Source organism: Plodia interpunctella, chromosome 16 (genome assembly GCF_027563975.2).
Source record: "Plodia interpunctella isolate USDA-ARS_2022_Savannah chromosome 16, ilPloInte3.2, whole genome shotgun sequence".
NCBI lineage: Eukaryota > Metazoa > Arthropoda > Insecta > Lepidoptera > Pyralidae > Plodia > Plodia interpunctella.
Genome location: NC_071309.1, coordinates 4096613 through 4113661, shown reverse-complemented (window position 1 = coordinate 4113661; position 17049 = coordinate 4096613). Strand labels below are relative to the sequence as shown.

The 17049-nt window shown below is 34.6% G+C and overlaps 1 protein-coding gene across 1 annotated transcript in view; it reads left to right on the top strand.

The window, feature by feature from the left end:
• Positions 1-17049, top strand: part of Cad86C (Cadherin 86C) — a 126549-nt gene that overhangs the window by 53872 nt on the left and 55628 nt on the right. The gene's annotated exons all lie outside the window — the stretch shown is intronic.

Genomic DNA, 17049 nt, shown 5'->3' with positions numbered 1-17049 from the left:
AACAGATAACCACCGTGATGTAGTGATCACCATGCCTTTTTCTGAACGTCACCATTCCTTTTTCTCAGCGCGAGAAAATATTTGTATAAATATTTGTTTGTGTTGTAGGTACTCGTTTCTGTTTGTGTCCATCGGATGCGCGATATTAGCTCAATATTTATGTGGGCCGTTGAATATTGTCTATTCTACAGGCTATTTACATTCATTAACCTGTAAAACAACGTATTCAACGAAATTAATAATGTAAAATTGTATTTCATCTTGACGCGCACTACATAGGTACATCTAATTCAGACACATGCCGACGTGAATGTGTGATCATTGTGTAGTTAGTGTGAGTGCTTTTATTTACAGCAATGAAAAACCAGCAATGTATACCGAATCTGTCCAACGCTTAGAAAACTTAGTGTGGAGCTGGTTTAAGGTGAATCTCATTCTCATAATTATTTTTATATTACGTGCTTGACATTTTTTCAATTAGTTTTTATTTATACGCTGACGATTGGTTTTTTATGTAGTTTTAAAGCAGCAACTACAATTGAATCGAACATTTGCAATTACCAAGACGGTGGCGTAGCGTAGCGAACATTAAGGAGCATTAATCACAAATTATGACAATTGTAATCAGACGGCGCCGCCTCGACATGAGTCAGCTTGTTTCGCAATTCTATGATTGAAATGTACAGTCAACGGCACATCAAAACCTATCCAAATCCATGTCGAAATGGCCGCCATAACCGCTGCTTAGCTATGCAAGGTAAATTGAATGGACTGCACAATTTAAGACACGATTTTCATAATTTTAAAGTACTTGGAAATCTTATTTGTAATATCTATCCCCTCACTTTTCATTTCACTTTTTCTGTCAGAATTTCGGGTTGTTTTAGAGCACATTTAGTAACTTAGTAGGCTTTTTCTATATATAGCAGAATAGACTGACTGTATTAAGATTTTACCTCAATATCGAGTTTTAATAAATTATGTACCAAAACCTTCCTTAGGAATCACACTATCTATTGGTAAAAACCGCATGAAAATAAAATAATATTGTTAGAATAGATGAGAAGTTATGTACTAAAATCATAAAAGAAAAGATGCAGATCAATTGCATATTTATACAAAAAAATATGTCAAAATAAAAGTTTAATGACGATCCACTCTGGAATTGGTGCTCTCTCTCTCTCTCTAATATTCGCTTTCGCGTTTTAAGTGCAAAGTCTTTTTCCGTCGAAACCGTTTTCGACACAAACTTTTATTTCTCACTTTCCAGACTTCCGAGGCCTCGAGCAGTTTCTGAAATGGCCTTTTAAGTTTCAGTATGTCATCCAGCGAGAGAATTTTTGAATATATCTCTTTATCATCACAGTGTGTTCGGGTTTAAATCCGGCTGTCACAATCCAAAGTCGCTTGAAAAAAAAAATTTAAAGATTATATGCGGCTGTCATTTCACATTAACAAGCGGCCGCCTGTCTGATATCAAACTCTCTGAAAATGCTGTTGTTGCCGATAGGAACAAAAAATAGATCAACTCTTAATATAACGCTAAAAATAATATAGCTTTTAAGATTACTGCTAAAGTTAAGCAAGTAAAAAAAATATTTCTTTATGAATAGGCTTTAGTTTCTTTTCAATGGACTTACTTTTTGTGACTTTACATTGTTGGACTAGTATTCGTTGTCCGAAGTCATCATTTTATCGTTTTCTATATATATACGAGTATATTTCGTTATAAATCATTATAATTAACGTCACAATCACAAATATTACTTTCACGTAGCAAGGCAAGGCTTTTGGATCAAAATGCGGTAATATTTCACTCAAAACGGCTTTCGCCGACTACGTGTTCATAGCAGCTTAATTTCATAGGCTTATTCCTTTGAAAACAATTAACTGATTCATTAAAGTGAAATATATTGTTGTATTGTTTAAAAGACTTTTTGTTAAGTAAAAGATGCAGATTAATTTCATATTTACACAAAAAAATATGTCAGCTTAATGACGATCCAGTTTGGAAATAGTGCTCTCTCTCTAATATTGCGTGTACCCGGTTGCATTTGGAGCTGTGACGCCACAAAACCCAGGGTTAGCGTAAAAAAGCCATTAAATTTGGAAGATTTGCCTATGATTTTACAATCGGCCGCCCACCTGACGTCGACCCTTTTTCGAAAAGCTTTCGTTGCCTATCAGCTGTTAAGGCTTTCTGTCCTTTAGTTGCCTCGTACGATATCCACGGGAGGATATGAAGTGGTTATATTCTAGGGCAGAACTACAATTAAATATTTCTTTACGTTTAAAAGTCGATTATATTATATATTATTATCCCTTTTTAGTACATGAACTGGTATTTTATTTTCTCCAGACGATATCCCTTTAAACTTATTTCTATATTTTTCTTACATCGCATTCTACTTCAATACTATTTTTTGTTCAGAAATGATAACATTTTTTACGATTTTCCTGCTGTTTCGTAGAACAAATTATCTCGATATATATAACGATATCTAATAAAAGTGTTTATATATTATAACGATAGCTAATAAAAGTGTTTAATTCTTCATACGATGGCAATAATATTCAGAGGCACACGTCCTCTCTACTAATTACATTCATGATCGTCCCTCTTTGATATCTCCGCCTTTACTGAACCCTCCCTAATTGACTTCATTGTCTTTAGAATTGTTTTATTATTATTTTAGAACAATTTTTTAGAAAAGACTTGTTAAATAAGTTTGAAATACAGATTATATTACTAAATTTGTAGTGACTACTAAGCAGTAACTAGTTTGAAAGCATTCTATACAGTGATTATTATTTATTTTAATGTTGTAGACGTAAAGTGTCCTGCAAAGGGCAAAAAAAGATTCAACATGCCTTTTATTAACATAAAATAAACCTTTAATACCTGCTTATTAGTGGCAGTACATAAAATAGATAGAATATATTATTTTACGTGTAAATGAATTTAGGATACAGGAATATAAATTAGTTAAATAAACACACAATACACATTGAAAAGTCAGTCAAAGCAGGCGGAGCCGCGGCGAACCGTTAATCTGAGATAAGAATCTCCTAAACGCTTTCAAACACTGTATCGAATGACCCTTTTATTTCGTAATGATTTCGAAACTGCCATCCATCGACGCAAACTGCTCTGAAAGACAAACAGTTACGATGTTTGAGTCGGTAATGTACATATTATCAACGCTAAGTATCGCCTGAATAGCCTCTGACATCATCTAAAACGCCTTGCAAAATCTGTTTACTAAACGATTGAAGTGATTTTGACCGATAAAATTAAGTTGAAATTAAGAAATAATAACACTCTCTTATTTACTAATTCTTCCTTTCTTGGTTGTAATGGCACTCGGTGTCCCACTGATGGATAAAGGCCTTCCTTATTACTTCCATTGAAATTCAATTTCTTTTCGTCTAAAAATCGCACCTAAAATATTCATTAATAGGATAAAGAAAAAGGTGTGAAGAAAATGTAACAAATATAAAAGCTGTGGCCAAAAAATTCTACAATTAAGTCCAAACTTATTTCTGCAATCTAGGAATTGTTTGCCATTTCCCAAAATTATATCATATTAAAAAGAATAATGATTTATAAAAGTTTATTTCATAACAAATTCATCTTCAAGTCAATTAAAAACCGTTTTCATATAATAACACATTGCAAAACGATTAAGGTCTCAATTTATTTGTTGCTAAATTTTATATGCAAGTAATTGCATACGAGAACGAACAAATTATAAATACAATAATTAACTGTTTCACTATAAAGTAAAGGTGGGTTGCACAGTCAAATTTGACGGTAACTTTAACGTACGCAGAAAGACGCCAAGTACGCCATTTTGTCTAAACGTCAAAGGCGCGCCGATTAGTAATCAACATAAAACGTTGACGGTGCAACTCACCTTAAGAAAATTGTTTACATTGAAAAAAAAAAAACTTTTCAAATACTCTTACTACTTGTTTAACGATATTGTTTACGGTATGCTACTTTAAGCTTTTTCGAAAAGACAACGCAGATACACTAGAAAAAGTGCATACAAATTTTCATCATCACAAAGTTTTTAATAGAACTTTACTGTTTTTATATTTTCAGAATTAAGAAAGAAGTCCAGAGTATTAAGGTTCTTTTTTTTTTGTACTTACTGATAAATAAATATCATTAATCCTACACGAACATTCATTATAAATAAAAAAAGTCATAGATTAAAAACACAGATAGAAGCAGCAGTGGTATAGTTTCCATGTGAATATTTTTTCACGTAATTGGCGGGCAGAATCAACCAATAAATCTGCAGGGCTATTCCCAACCAGTTCCATAATGACTGGAGTAATCGGTCACATCCTTCGCGTGAGGAATTTTTATATCTTCATGAGGACTATTTTTAGAATCGCTAAAGTCGTGTGGTTCAACGATCGCATAATTGTTATTGTTAATTGGAAAACAATGCTCGGTGTGATATAATGTGAAGTTAGTTTTTAGTGTCCAACTAACTGGCTTTGCAGCTCTGTTTCTCTATTTGAGCATCATTACACCATTTTCATAATAAGTCAGTATTCCTCGTATTTTTATTTGGTGGTTTATATTTATTCATTCGTTATTATTAGGTTCATTAGGTAATTTAGTGTTAGCACACAGGTTCTACTTATAAGCAAAAGAAATTTCGTCCAAGTCGATAAGGTGGAGCAGAAGTACTTCTTCTTTTATTAAAATTTTGGATACATATCCACATTGTATAGATCTACCCAGACCGTAGACGTAGTATTCGGAAATAAACGTTTAAAATGTTTTTCTCAACAATATATTATTATTTGTATCTCGAAAGCCCCAGTGGATAGTTCTCAGAGCGTTGCGGCCGCGCTGTCATTACGAGCCGTCAATTTTCTTGGGGAAATAGTCATTTTCAAATCATCATTCATAAAATTTACATTACCACAGATTATTTATTTTAAAGTCAGAGAAAAATATTAATTCTTGTCATTATTAAAATTTTATTAATTATAATGACAGCGCAGCAGTCGAAACGTGCTTGCGAACGTTCGCGACGCTCATCTTTTGTTCTTCCTTTCACGGGAAAAAAATATATTCGCCATTTATTTTCAGGTTTATTGATTGTCGTGACATTAGTGTTACAACTAAAACGGTTTTAGTACGTTAAGTAACCGTATCATATTGAATTATAGCATCAATTAATTACACAAGCTTTCCGTTCTCAATTCTTTGAACATTTTATTTGAGAGCATTTTACGCAACCTTATTGTTCATATTCATAATTTATCACCATAATTGATTCTATTATGACATTCATGCACAAGTCGTGACCAGTTAATTAGCTATAAGTTGACCTAGTTCATCCATTTTAGACAAAGAATTTGAATGGAATCCTGCCTTGGTTTGTATGTACAGTTAAGAGAGGTTTTTTGATTTTATATTTCTTACTATAACAATCTGGCTCGGCTCGCACAGTCTTATGAACATATATGTAGTCAAATTTGACGGTAACTTTAACGTACGCAGAAAGACGCCAAGTACGCCATTTTGTCTAAACGTCAAAGGCGCGCCGATTAGTAAACAACGTAAAACGTTGACGGTGCAACTCACCTTAAGAAAATTGTTTACATTAAAAAAAAAAACTTTTTAAATACTCTTACTACTTGTTTAATGATATTGTTTACGGTATGCTACTTTAAGCTTTCTTATCTGTGATAATACACTCAACTGCTTTATTGTTCGGTAACGATTGACACAAAACGAATTAAATTTGCAGTTAACAGAAAATCATACAATTATTTTTATAAACGAGCTTTTAGTCCACGTTCGTAACTTATACTTAATAACTGTACGCCTTGTTGGGACGAAACGTTATCTTTTTCCAAGTCCGTTATGTTTATCAACTTAAATGCATGTCGAATGTACGAAACTTCATGGCTTTTTAATATTTCTGCTTTAAAGTCACATAGGTAGTTATATTGAATTTCATCGATAACTAGGCGACGCAGTATAGCGATAGTAATTGCCGCTATGTATGGGAATCAATGGAGCCGCGAGTGCCCGCGGTGTGTGGCGATCTTTGATCGTCCAGGGTTCACACCTGATTTATTATTGGAAAATAATATGCTTGATAAAAGTGATGACGAAATCCTTCGATGAGCGAAGCAGAAACGCGAACTTTTACGGGCCGTCAGGAGAAAAGTTGCCTAAAACATGGTGTTGAGGTATGGCAGATAAGAATTGTTGCAGCTTATGGTGGGAAAAGTCTTGACTACGTAACATGCAGGAGTGAATGGAGATGCTTAGCGAGTAGGTACTCGCTATTTCCATCCACAGCACGTGGGGAAGCGCCTTTGCCTAGGACCCGTAACCACGACATCCGTTGCTATGTGCATCAACCGGTTGCATGAGTCGTTGTAGTGCAAATTCACCGACACCGCTGTCACTAATTTAATTCTATAAATCATATACCAAAATCAAATCATACTTATTATAGACACCGGACTTGTGTTTTGCCGGCTACACAATATTTGAGATGTCAGAGACGCGAATAGCGTACATTGCGTATTTTCTATTGTGAGCTTTTATTACCGCAAGGAAAAACCAGCTATGTATGTCGATACTGCCAAAATTCAATTAATTATTTACCGAGAGTCTAAAGCTGGCATTCACTATAACCATGAAATGATATCATAATATTTTTTTTGAAAATAGAAAACATAATTTCGTCAGCCCTAGCTAGATATCTCAGCCAGTTTACACGGAAGGACAATTTAGGCAGCGCGGCAGTCTAAGGCAAATCGTTGTGACAAGCCAGCCGCTCGGCCGGTGACCACCGTGCACTGGACTGTGGCTTTATAAATATTTATTGAAAATCTTGCTTGCAAAGTTGCTACTGTGCATTTCTGATAAAAGTATGTTGGCAACATCGTTCATCCAGCGCCATCTATCGTGCTGACGTAAGCGGTTGCCCCTACTCGGTGGTGAGGCGTGGCGAAACAAACGGCGCGGGCTCACTTTTGGTCTAACCGTGCAACGGACGACTTGCTCTTGACTCCCAATTATCAAAAATTGTTAAATCATTTAATTTAAATTAACGAATAAAAACTCATCTATTTTATTTTAAGTACGTTGTGTGATTTGATTAAAGGTTCGAATTAGATTATCGGTAAAAGGTTGTTCGCATTTTTGTTAATATATTTTGATTAGTTTGTATCGTGTAAAGTAATAACGTGGGAGTATATAGTAAATAAATAATATATATATTAATATACGTGTTGTTTTCATCAGAAGTGTGAATTTTTCTCCACGTCATGGGACGTCACGGACGTCGTCGTAAACGTGCCCGATCATCGTCGAGTAGCAACAGCACGGTGTGCTCGAGCTCTCGAACCCCGTCGCCTCCGCCTAGAAAGAAATCTAAGGTATCACGTCGAAAAGAAGCTAAAACTGTGAGTACCTTGAATAATATTATTCCCGAGTTTGACCCTTTAAACGACGACATTAATGCATGGCTTAGTATTATACAGACGTACGCTATGACTTTCGGTTGGTCCGATGAGACGATACGTTATCAAGCACTGAATAAGTTAAAAGGCTCGGGTAAAGTCTGGTACGACTCGTTGTTACGTACGGATAGTCAGTGGCCCACTTGGAAATGGAGCGAATGGCATCGCCGCTTAGCTGATAGTTTCCAAATTCGACGCAATATGTTCGAGCTATTAAAAGAAATTGTTAATAAAAAACCTTTAGAAAATCAGTCTTTGTACGAGTTCTATTTCGATATTAAATGTAAAATAGACAGACTGTCATTAAACTTTACGGAGCAGGATAAAATTTCTATTATTGTCGGGAGTATTGGAGATAGCAATATAGGAGCGTCTATTGAAGCTAGTAATTTTAAATCTTGCCATGATTTAGCTAGTTATCTTCATGGCCGCACTTTCAAATCAAAAAATACGAAAACTAATTTTAATACTACTCGCGACACTCAACTAAAATCTACTGACCTATTGAACAATTCTTCTCAACCTTCGACGAGTATACCCTCAAATAGTACAAATAAGGATGTAAACTCAAACAGTACACCTGAAACTAGCCAAAACGGCCCGGCACAGACTCGGAAAATTATTAAATGTTACTCATGTGGCGGAAATCATAAAAGAAATCAGTGTGATGTTAATAAATGTAATTTTTGTGGAAAAAGGGGACACCTTGAATCTGTCTGCCTTCGTAAAAAAAGTATAGGATTGATTAAACCGGAAGTAGAAGAAACCAAAGTTATTTCGTCTGATAATTCGCGGAATAAATTTGTTAAATTAATCCATATTGATAATTTCGCTCATGAGGCATTTATTGATACTGGAAGCAGCTGTTCTCTAGTTTCCGAATCTGTGGTGGAAAAATATTCCTTAAAAACGAATACCCTCCCTTCGCCGGTTTTGTTACAAGGATTTTCTAAAGATAATTCGAAATCTGTTAGCCAAAAGGTTACTGTCAGTTTGAAGGTAGACAATGTAATATTGTCAGATGTCGAACTTTATGTAATTGACGAACTCTTAAATTGTGATATCCTTATTGGCCGCAACATAACAGAGCGTAATGACTTAATATACTCCAGGGTCGGCACATCTTTTACATTTGACTATGCAAACACTTTTACTGAGTTTTGTAACACTATCGATGAGACTAAAATTGATACTGACACTAACTTAAGAGAATTAATTTGTTTATTTAAATTATACAGTAAGTGTGTTGCGTCAGATATCAAAGAGTTAGGAAAAGTTAACAACCATGAAATGGTTATTACCGTAACAGATTCTCGTCCGGTTCAATGCAGACCTTTTCGCTCCTCTCACGCAGACAGAAAAATTATTCGAGACATGGTATCAGATTTATTAGAAAATAAAATAATTCGCCAGAGTAATTCTCCTTACGCGAGCCCGGCTATACTTGTGAACAAAAAGAATGGTGAGAAAAGACTCTGCATTGATTACCGAGCTCTAAATAAAATAACTATTAAGGATAAATACCCAATGCCTAGAATCGAGGATCTTGTTGACAGATTACAGGGCTATAAATGTTTTACTAGTTTAGATTTAAAAAGTGGGTATTACCAAATACTTATGAGTTCACAGTCAATCGAGAAAACAGCATTTATTACGGAGGACGGTCATTACGAATTTTTGAGGCTTCCTTTTGGTTTGGCAAATGCACCATCCTGCTTTCAGCAGATGATGAATAAAGTGTTAGGTAATTTGAGGTTCGAAAATGTTATAGTCTACTTAGATGACGTTTATCTGGTTACGCAAACTGTCGAGGAAAACTTTATTTTATTGGAAAAAGTTTTAAAAATATTTATAAATAATGGGTTAACTTTGAACCTTAAGAAATGTCATTTCTTTAAGAGCGAGATAGAGTTCCTAGGTTACAAAATAAAGCTAAATTGCGTTATGCCAAATGAAGTCAAGGTGGAAGCAGTTAAGAATTTTCCGGTACCAAAAACGGTGCATCAGTTACGTCAATTCTTAGGACTTATTAATTACTTTCGCAAATTCATTAAAAATTGCGCCATCATTTCGGCACCTCTCACTAAGTTGCTAAAGAAAGATGTTCCCTGGTTATGGGATAGTGTACGCGATCAAGCATTTCAGTTTCTTAAAGCTAAATTAACTTCCAATAGTGTTTTATCGATCTTTGACCCCAACAAGGAAAGCATTTTGTATACAGACGCCAGTCGCGATGGCGTTGCGGGTATACTTGTTCAAGTTACTGACGAAGGAGAAAAACCCGTATATTACTATAGTCGTCAAACAACTGAGGATGAAAAGAAATATCACTCCTTTGAACTGGAGCTTCTAGCAATTGTAACTTCCCTTAAAAAATTTCGCCTTTATTTGTTAGGATCTCCATTTACCATTGTAACCGATTGTAACGCAGTCAGATACGCATTGACTAAAAAGGATATTATTCCCCGTGTTGCACGGTGGGTCCTCTCGACCCAAGAGTTTGTTTACGAAATCAAACATAGAGAAGGTACACGTATGCAGCATGTTGATGCCTTAAGTCGGAACCCGGTTCCTTCTGGTGAGAGATCGGAAAAAGAAATAATACTATCGATTACGGAAGGAGATTGGTTACTTTCGGTACAAGTACAAGACCTTGATATAGCAAATATAAAAAAAATTTTAGAGACAGGTGAAATAGATGATAATAAAAACATTTTTGACTCCTATGAACTTTTGGGCGGTAAAGTGTACAAAAGAACAGAACAGGGTCGTCGCTGGGTTGTACCAAAGAAGTGCATATGGCAAATAATAAAGTGCAACCACGATGATATTGGCCACTTCTCTGTCGATAAAACTCTAGAAAGGATAGGATCAAAGTATTGGTTTTCCCGTATGCGTCACATAGTAAAAAAATACATAAAAAACTGTTTGAACTGTATTTACTATAAAAACAAGGGTGGTCCTAAAGAAGGAGAATTGTACCCGTTGCCAAAATACGCCCAACCTTTTCATACCCTTCATGCGGACCATCTAGGCCCATTTGTTGAGACAGTAAACGGAAATAAATATTTGTTGGTTGTAGTAGATGCGTTCACAAAATTTGTATTTATCGAGGCAGTAAAGTCTACCAGAACATCTGACCTTTTAGAGCAGCTTGATAATATTACTAAAACGTTCGGTAATCCGAAAAGAATTATTTCGGATTCGGGTACGTGTTTCACTTCCAACGAATATAGGCAATATTGTGCAAATAAGAATATTCGAGCGCATATTGTGGCAACGGGTATGCCTCGTTCAAATGGACAGGTCGAGAGATTTAACAAGACAGTATTAGAATCATTAAAAACTATTGGAGCAAATACAACAGATAATAGATGGGATCAATACGTCAAAATCGTACAGCAGGGCCTAAATAGTACAATCCATAAGACAATAAACGCAATTCCTAGTGAGGTTCTATTAGGCTACCGTCTACGTACAGACAGCGATAGTTTAGAGCCTGAGCTTGATAACGGGTCTTTGGTGGACGTTACTAAGTTACGCGCATGTGTCGATAGTAATATTAAGGCCAGTGCAGTGTCCCAAAAACAAAGGTTTGATAAAACTCGGACAAAGGCAAAAGTATATGAGGAAGGAGATCTGGTTTTAGTCAAAATACAGAGTTTGACCAACGATGGTCAAAGTAGAAAACTTTTGCCAGTTTTTAAGGGTCCATTCAAGGTCAAGAGGGTCCTGGGAAACGATAGATACGAGGTGATGGATTTAAGGGGTTCAGAAAGAAGTTTTAAACCATATAATGGCGTCGCAGCTGCCGAAAACATGAAACGATGGATTCAAATTGATGATTGGAATTTGGAATAAATTAGAAAAGTCCGTGTTGGCAAGTCAAAGGTTGAAGGTATGTGATAATATTACTTTTTCATTATGTTCGGCTAAAATCCTGATAATTTTGTCACACGCAGCATTATTTTGTCAAACGAATCATTTTACTAACAACTTTTCTGCGAGACTAGGCAAAGCCCTAATATTTTGTCATGTCTACTATGAATTGTAAACATAGTTTCGTGAACGCAACAGTATGTGCAATATGTGAATTCAGGAGACATCTTGGTATATTTAAGTGTAGCGAAATGCTCTTTAAATGCAAGTGATCCTCAGTAGTAATCCTTGGAACATCCTGGTCTCCTAAGTGTGGCATAGTCCCTTTAGGTGCAGGTGACCCTGGTGCTATAAGATGTTGCATATGCTGTTGACTAGAAGAACTGTGTCTATTGCACCTTACATTCTAATGTCATATACAAATCTTAATGTTGTCTGATGTTTTTCCTTTTCAGTGCTTTGCCTAGACTCGTGGGGCGCCCGGGACAGTCGCCTGGCAGAATGGCCGTGTTGGCAACATCGTTCATCCAGCGCCATCTATCGTGCTGACGTAAGCGGTTGCCCCTACTCGGTGGTGAGGCGTGGCGAAACAAACGGCGCGGGCTCACTTTTGGTCTAACCGTGCAACGGACGACTTGCTCTTGACTCCCAATTATCAAAAATTGTTAAATCATTTAATTTAAATTAACGAATAAAAACTCATCTATTTTATTTTAAGTACGTTGTGTGATTTGATTAAAGGTTCGAATTAGATTATCGGTAAAAGGTTGTTCGCATTTTTGTTAATATATTTTGATTAGTTTGTATCGTGTAAAGTAATAACGTGGGAGTATATAGTAAATAAATAATATATATATTAATATACGTGTTGTTTTCAAGTACATTTTGGAGTGTATTTTTTAAGTAGAAAGAAAGTCTATATGATCCAAAGGTTGACTGTCATATAATGTAGCATTAAGTCTGCATAATGTACTTTAATAAATTATATTTTTGTGCAATCAATCAAAAAATAAATAAATAAAATGTTGGCTGTGGATGTCTCTCACTTCACATCCTTATTGATTATATCGAATCATATTCAGTTTAGAAGGTGTAGTATATATCACATTCACACGTCCTAGTTGTGCTTCGGAAAATCACACGACGCAATCTCTCTGTAATCTCACATGTAGAAGCATACTTGTACATGTGAGAAAACATACCACATGTAAATATTGCGAAAGAAGGGTTGTCGTCGATCAGCGGTGGGTTCGTCACAATCAAGAAAATATATAAAATAATTGATGTTGTCACATTGCACCGCGTCACGCTGCATTGTCGCATTTGTATCTAAGCTGGGACTTCTGGTCAGATACCGTCAACCTTGCCGCCACCCCACACATAGATATTTATCATTTTACGGCGAAATGTCTCGCTTATTCGATGTTAGGATATCAAACTGTCATAAAACCCGTTACTTTTCTATAACAATTAGTTATAGGTGGATTATGAATGGGTTAATGACACTGAACTAATGTAAATACCATGCATAAATAACGCACACTATAACACTTAACTAAACTCCTGAAACTTTTCTTACTTTTCTTTAATTTTCATTTTTTAAGTTTGATTCTTAGACTGCAAACACTGTAAACAATAAAGTTCTACGGGAGATTCAGAATAAGACAAAAAATCCCATCTTCAACCATAATCCAAAATATATTATGGCAACTAATTAAAAAGTTCTACATTTAATAAATCCAAATTACAGTGTGCTCAAATGTTTGCATATTGCAACCCAGACATGCATGAAACGATGTCCATGGCACGCCATATTATGCTATCATTGTACAGTCGTCGTGAAAAGAAAAAACATCAAAAATATTATTTTTGTACATGAAAAATGTGTCATGTGTAATGTGTCAATTGTGTCTAATCAATATGGCAATGGCACAGCAAACATGCCGTGTTTGTTAGCCATCGAAATGTCATCGGTTAATACTGAGTAAGTGGGCAATATTAAAAAAGTGTTTTAATTAGATTAAAATTAACAACTCGAAGGAATAGAAATGGAAAAATAATAAAAACAAATACTGAGAAGAAGGTTCCTATTTTTCTAATAGTTGTTGCGTGACGATAAGCGAGGGTGTCGTACTATGCACCACCGCTCCTGTACGTCTACTCCGCCGTCGCTCATAAAAGTGATCGTCACTGTGAACTTGATACACCGGGTCCTTCTCTAGATTTGGTCCATGACAACATTAAGTATGAGGGTTTGTGTGCGCGATTGTACTGTTGTAGAACACAACATTCATTGCATAAACTATAACGGTATGCCTACGTCCACATGATCGATGTCCAATCAGACATACACAATGGTCACTTGCACTTGGCCTGCACTTAATTAAGCTTATATAATGAGTATGTACAGCAAGTCATACTCGATAAATAGCTCCTCAATAGCCGCTCATAATCGAAGCTTTAAGTAGTAATAAGCAATGTCTTAGTAACTTTTACGATTTCTAGGATATCTATCAAATTACGACCATTTCCTTAACGTACGTTTTATTACCTCTTGTCAAGTATAAGTAGCTTTTGCTGGCTATTCGCCTTTTGTGATATATTTATGAAATACAATATATTATTCCTTACGTGTTATCCCATGTTTTATTGTCCATAGATTTAACGTGGAGTAACAAATATACTTTAAAATGTCACCATAACTTTTCGCGTTCACATATAATAGGCATTCGATATAGCAATAACTGGTTTTCATGCCACACTTTTCGATGTAAAAAATAACAGATAATCCTTACGTAATATTCCCGAGAAATTTAAATGAATAGACACTTTATTTATTTTAAAAAAAGTTCAACCACCACTTTGAGAGAAAATGACTCTCACCAGTTCCACTGCTAGTATTACCGGATTCAGATAAATACTATATGAGTATACTAATAATAAGGAGCATGTGGTGTTTCTCTAAGTCAAGTTCGAAATTACTTTTACTAGAAAATATATGCTACCATGAATTTTTCTCAAGGAGTCGAAATAATAATATGCATTGAATTTCTGATAATCGTTATCTATAAAAATCATGAGTGTTTTTTTTACAATTATTTATTTATATAACAAATTACTAGGTATCTATTACTTGTTTTATTTTATATTTATTTATTTTATTTTGTTGACATGTAATTGTGAACTCATTTTTTTATGAACGAATGACCAATCGACTTGAATTAGTTTTCAAGCCTCAAGGCTTTTGAGATCTTAAATATTGTTTCTATACATAATCACATGTCGCTTCTATACTATACTATGTTAATCTATGTTTACTATATAACTGTAATTTGCTAATACTCTTCTTGTTTAAAGCATATAATAACCAGATATATTATTATAACTTAACTGCTTCAATGAGGTGAGTAATTGTGTTGACTCGTATAATGGTTGTAAAATACCACTTTAAACTTAATTAATTAAATTTTATATGGAAAAAACAAAAATGTTTAACCATATTTAAATACTAGTTTTAGCCCACGGTTTCGTCCGCCTGTATCTCTATGCGAAAGCGGAAAACAGACGTGATTTTCATACAAACTTTATTTGATCAGGGCTCTTTGACTATATGCATACAAAATTTCATCAAAATCGGTCGAACGGTGTAACCGCGAAAGTGGAACAGACAGACTTTATAATATTACTATGAATTTTCATTAATATCAAGCTTTTTAAATAATTTAACACAAATAATTAAATTTTTGAATCAACCAAAAAGACCACACTAAGAGTAAAGCTATAATAATTGAACACAATTTCTCACATAACATATTCAGATAGTGTCTATTCTACAAATCAATCGATTCCATTCTCTAATTTCAGAGTCGATCGATAACAACCGATGTCCTTACTTTACGATCTTCACTAGAGGGAATCGAATAGGAAATTCGATGAAATGTACATTTTACGATACCACACATATAGATGAAATCATTTTGGTTTATGTGAAAATACCTGAATTTAGTCATGTTTAAAATATTAGTATAGAAATTGAACATTTGTATTTGAGACCATTCCTGTGAGAATATTTATTTGCATGAATATACCTATGCACACATTTTTGAATGATTCCACAGTCCGATATTACTCCAAATAAATCTCAATTACTCACAGATATAAGGGTGGGTTGAATCGTTAACTTACGTTAACTTTATATGTCTGTGTCTTTAATAAATACGAAAAATGTGATTTCTATTTTTCAAATAATTTAAAAAATAAACGAGGTATACGTGTTTCGAGTCTATCAAAGTCTGCATGGAAGAACCGATGCAAACTTTGAGAGATTAAGTCCGCATCCTTTCTTTCATATTATTGTTATTGCTAACACTGGTGTCAAATGATATACATAAGATTGTTTAATTAAACTAAAATATAAACTACATAAACCGCTCGAAAACAAAATAAATTATATTAGAACCTTGCATACTGATACACAGTACTTATCATAACCTAACTAATATATATATAATAAATGCAAAAATGAAAATTTGTTTGTTTATTACCTCTTCAGGCTCTTTCTACTCATCCAATTTTCTTGAAATCTTCCATAATACATGTAGTTTGGAGTAGCTTTCATCCTGGCAAAATAACTGTTCCCGTGGAAAATTCACGAGGGCGAAGCCGCGGGCAACAGCTAATATTAATAATAGTCCCGTTAATCCATTACAGAAGGAACGAAACCTTACGCAACCTATCACCCCATAACAAATGACGTAACCTGGCTTGATCTCAAGTATCTGTATTGTTGAAACCGGTCCTAGCGGTAAATCAACTGGTAAAAACAATGGGAGATAAGCCATAATAGTTAATAATGATACTTTGCATAACAGTCACTGCAATAAACCAATATAAAATTATGCAAGATCATAGGAATTTATTTTGGCTGTAGATTCGGTACCTATCTGAAATGAGATACATATCATCATACTATGAAGCCTATATAAATTATATTATTATATTGCATTGTTCTATGTTTATTCGTATAATTACAAAAGGCTACTGGCAATCACTATAAACCCTACAAATAAACAGATACATAATTATAAACTGTATATCAATAGAGAGAAATATATTGTGATTAATAATTTATATGTATATTTATTTAAAATATGTGAAGCGGTGGTGGTGACTGAGAACTAATCCGTGAACCGAAAGGCCCCAGATTCGAATCCTACTCATGCCTTATATGAGTTTTTATACCAATATGACTCATCGATCACCACTTGCTTCCAGTGAAGGAAGACATCGTGAGGAAACCTATACTCTTGTTCATTTATCAACTTCTGTGTGTAATGGAGAGGACAATGGCAAACCATGTGTGTGTATTTTATTCCACGTGATGACCACGATCCTCAAACATGAGGAATACGACTATGAATCGGCGGCAAAATTTTCTTATACTAAATTTTTAAAAATGGAGCCGATTCATAGTATAATATTCTATCTTTTATGGTAATGTACTACCTAGAAGTATTTTTTCGCGAAATTATTTACCTATAAGCAATTTTTTGCGATGAAAATCAATTTGATTTGCTGAATTGATTTGCTGTGTGCTACGCTACCCGCTAAATTATATTGTCTTATCATATAATTTTCAAATCAATGCATAACATTTTG